The sequence below is a fragment of the Gossypium arboreum genome, chromosome 5 (genome assembly GCF_025698485.1).
Source record: "Gossypium arboreum isolate Shixiya-1 chromosome 5, ASM2569848v2, whole genome shotgun sequence".
Taxonomy (NCBI): domain Eukaryota; kingdom Viridiplantae; phylum Streptophyta; class Magnoliopsida; order Malvales; family Malvaceae; genus Gossypium; species Gossypium arboreum.
Window position 1 is genome coordinate 79957476 of NC_069074.1, and position 5010 is coordinate 79962485.

General features: G+C 22.1%; 1 non-coding gene across 1 annotated transcript; it reads left to right on the forward strand.

The window, feature by feature from the left end:
* Positions 1 to 4209: 4209 nt before the first annotated feature.
* TRNAN-GUU (transfer RNA asparagine (anticodon GUU)) lies at positions 4210 to 4283 on the forward strand. Its single transcript has one exon. It is a non-coding gene; the product is annotated as a tRNA-Asn (tRNA).
* Positions 4284 to 5010: the final 727 nt, after the last annotated feature.

Below are 5010 nucleotides of genomic sequence, written 5' to 3' on the forward strand. Positions count from 1 at the left end.
TATCAATATATAATTAAAATAACCAACTTTAATGAATCTTCCAAACCTACTTTTTTATTATTTAGTATTAAAATTTACACTCTTCCTGCACATATTTGTAACTTTTATCCTTAAATTTCATAGCTAAAGCTTTAGGAGCACCTTTACCAATTAAAAATAATTTTTATTTAAATAATTAATTTCTTCTTTAAATATTTGGATTAAGTTCAATTTTAGAGTTGATATTATTGAGAGAACTTTACTTAAATATCATCCTTAGCCGAATATAATTATATTTAGATCGAATAACGGATGAGAATACGTGTTATATTTCTTAAAATTAAATGTAATATATGATTAGATTGTTTGATAAATGTAATTTTAAAATTTTAAAGGATAATATTAAAAGAATTAAAATAAAATAAAATAAATTGAAAAAAGTCCACATTAAGTTTTAAGTAACTCCTTATCTACTTATTATTTTCCACACTTTTTTTGAAAAATTCTATAATTTAAGGTGTTTTTGATAAACTGAAAAATTAGAGTGCTGAATTTATATTAGAAAATTATTTGGTAAATTAGTAAATATAAGTATTAAATATACTTATATTGTTCGATAAAAGTAAATATTAATTTTTTATAAAAACATATTTTTAAATTTAATCTTATTAATATAATATTTTTATTATTTTGAATAGGTTTGGATGAAAGATAAACATGATGATTTGAATATCTATTTTTTTCAAAAGAAATTTTGTTTCAATTTTTAAGAAAATAAAATAAACTTAATATTTTCTACCTTTAGTGATAAATAACTACCTACTTACTTATTTTAGTGAACCTTTTCTTTTGTTATAAATTTTATATTAAGTAAAAAAATTAAAATGTTTATCAAACACGTTTAAAATATTAAATGTTAAAATAAAAATTTTAATGATTTATGAAATACACCCTAAATTAAAATATTTTTATTTGTATTTGGCAACAAACATTAAATAATAAGTTATGACCCGTAATTAGTGAAGAAAGTAAAACGAAAATAAAACTTATAAATTATGTGACCCAGAAAATTAACCATGAAAATAAAACCATAGATAAATTGTAAAGCTTAGAATTATGTGAACCAACAAGTTATTACCTGAATATAGAGGTGTGCATGGGCCGGGTTACCCGACCCAGCCCGAATTTACTAAAAGACAAAAAAAATCTACATATTTTTTTTATTTTTGAATGTTATTTTCTTGTTGTTTTCTCCATATTTTGCTACCGTTTTACTATTATGTTGCTATTATTTTGTTGTTATTGTTTGGATATTGTATAAAATTTATTTTATTGTTAATTTTTATTATTTTAAAGGCATTTGTTAATTTTTTATTATTTTAAAATCATTTGCTTGTTAAGTTACATTTATCTTAGTGTTATTTAAGTCTACATATTTTTCAAAATTTATTTTCAATTTGTTGGGAAATATTTATTTTGATATTTTAGTATTTTTAATGTATTATATATATTTAAAATAGTAAAAAATAATATAAAAATTAATACGAATGGACGGCCAGGCCCGGTTTTAGTATTTTTATCCGGTCGGGGTTGGGCAAAATTTTAGGCCCCGGTCTAAGCCCAATAAATGGGCATAATTTTTTAGTTGAGCTCGACCCGAACCCGGCCCGGCCCATGAACACCTCTACCTGAATAGTATTGTGGAAAAAATATTACAAATTTATTAAGGGTTAGTATACATTAGAGATTGGAAAGCATCGTGAAAAAAATTAATAAGTATTTTTCAAAAGTTTGATAGTGTTTATCATTACTATTAAAAAGTGTTTTAAGGAAATAAAATATCAATTTTAGACATAATGGTGTAAGGTAGAGGATTTATGGGGATAAAAAAGTAATTTTATTAGAAAACACTTTCCCGACTTAGGTTAAAATCCCGGATTAAAACCAATGTTTGACTTGAAAAGCTGCTTGTATACAGTTTTTTTTTTTTTTTGAAATTAAGGTTTGGGTTGACATGCACTTTTCAACTTCCATCTTTTTAATTCACAGTTTCAGTGCTCACTATTTTATTGATCTAAAAAATTATTAACTTTAAAATTTTCAAGGCGGCTCGTAAATAAAAGAAATACAGTGCCAGTGTAGTAAATACTAATCCATTAAGGAAATCTAAAAATACATTTCATTATAATTATGCATCTCATTTTCTAAAAATTAAATAAAAATTTAAATTATTCTATATTAGCATTTATTTTTAATTAGCATATGCAATTAATCCGTGCAATGCACCAGTATGCAAACTATTAAGTGAAATATTTAATAGCTCTCTTGATAAGATAATGTATGATATCAAATTTAGAAGAGTAAATTATACAAATGATCGTCAATTTTAAAATTTTAATTTAGATATTAATGTTTAAATTCATTCCTATTTTGGTCATCTACTGCTAAATTGATAACGAAAAGTTTTTTTCTAACTGGTATAATACTGCATTTAGTCCTCAATACTTATTCTATCAGTTTAATCCTAATTTTAAATAGTTCAATAAATTTAACCATTCATATTTACAAATTCTATCAATTTGATCCTTAAACTTCTTAACCAAAGCTTTCAACTTTTAAAACAGAGGCATTCCACTTCTATTAATTTGTAAAACCCAAAAAAGAAAAAAAAAACTTTAGTTATTAATGAATAGATGTGCAATGCTTCTCTTGTACAAGCTGAAAGCTTTGGTTAGGAAGTTTGAGAATAAAATTGATAGAAGTTGTAAATATAAAGGATAAAATTTATTGAATTGTTTAGAATTAGGATCAACCTAATAGAATAACTAAGTATTGAGGACTAAATGTGTTATTATGCCAATTAAAAAAGGCTTTTTGTTATCAATTTAATGACAGGTGACTAAAATAGGAACAATTCAAATGTTAGTGCCTAAATTAAAATTTTTAAAATTAGGTGACCAAAACGTGAGTATAATGAGACAGCCATTTGTATAATTTACTCAATTTAAAATTATTTGAATATAATTAATTAGGCTTAACAATTTAGAACTCATTATAATTACAAATAATGAAAAATATGAAACGCTAAAAAAATAGCCAAAATTTCTATAAAATAATATGGCGTATTTATGTTACGTTCCGTTTAAATTCATCTGATATTTTACATCATTTTAATAATATTAATCTAATTATATTTTTATTAAAATGATGTGATTTTCTATAAACTTTCAAATGCTAATGATTTATTTTATGTAAAATTTTAACACATTTTTATATTAATACTATTACGTCAAGTTTTAATTATTACATATTATTTTCATTTAATTTCTTAATTTATCTCATATTTTGCATAATGTATTATACTTAGACCTATTCATGGACCGGTTTATCTGTCCAGGTTTAAAAGTTCGCTTGAAATATGGGAGGTTTGAATAAAAATATTATACTTGAAAAATGAGCTTGGGTAAAAAAATTAGGCTTGTTTAAAATATAAGCCGTGCTCGGGTTTGAACATTCAAGACCCATTATGCTATTTTTATATATTATGTAATTTAGAACACATTAAAAATAAAACTATACTAAATATATAATACTACTCTAATATAAACATTAAAATAACATTAAGATAACATTAAATAAAATAATGTTAAGATGACTATAAAAATTCTAATAAATAAAAATATATAAAATTATTAAATGTTAAAATAAAATAAAATAATATTTTTAAAAATAAAAAGAAATATAAGTGAGCTTACAATAGGGTTGACTTAATGATTTGCAAATATGAATAGGTTTGAGTAAATTATTAAGCCCATATTTCGAATCAGCCAAATTTATACAAACATAAAGTATATTAATATTGCTTGACTTGAACCCGAACCAAACCCGACCCATAAGCATATCTAATTATACTCATTTAATTTAAATTCAAAATCACTTTTTTTTTTATGAGACCAAATTCATGTTTTGAGAATAAAATAATTGCACTTGTGATTGGAACAGTTATGAATATCTTTCTTCCCTTTCTCTTTAATCCTTAGCTCTTTTACCTGGGCAAAAATAAAATAACATAATTATCCATCAGAATAAAAAAAAAATTCAATTGATAATTGTCAAAAAAAAAAAAAAAGCCATCAAAATTCAAATCATGCCTCCTTATTGAATGGGAATAGCTTTAATATATAGAGCTTAATTTGAATAATTAAAATATATGAAAGCTCCCAAATAAAAGCTGGAGTAGCTCAGTCGGTTAGAGCGTATGGCTGTTAACCATAAGGTCAGAGGTTCGACCCCTCTCTCTAGCGTTTTCTTTCCCTCTTCTTTTCTTTCATAAATCGATGTTTTGAATGTTTATCAATTGATCTATCATATATGAAAATAAATAATAATTAGAATTTATTGAATAAATAAATTCACATTGCAAAAAATCATATCATATATCTCTCTATTTATCTAATATATTATATTTATTCATTAAAATTTTTAATATTAAAAGATACATCAAAATGGCTAAACTGAAAACTGCATATTTTTTTAAATTTAAAAATTATGTATAATTAAATTACTACTTTTAAAATTAATTTCAACGTAAAAAATATTAAATATAAATAGGAATGATGGAAAGTATCATATAACACATTTACATATTTAAATTAAATCTTAAAATTTTCAGTATTTTTAAATAATTTAATTACTTTTTTTCTGAATATTCAAGTTAAAACATTAAAAGATTTTGGAATTGGAAAATTAAAAAAATATCTTTTAAACAATTGAATTATTTTTAAACATTCAAATTTGTTAATTTAAAGTAAAATATACGTTTTAAACAATTTTATAATTAAAAATTCAATTTTAAAAACTATTTTTAAAGTTAGTTTTAAAATTTGTTTAATATTAGAATTGATATATTTTAAATTCGTATGAGTAATAATTTTTTCAAATTTAATTAAATATTTTCATATAATTATACATTGAAAAAATATTTTAAGTATATAAATCATTTCTTAAAATAAACTAAATATTTTACATATA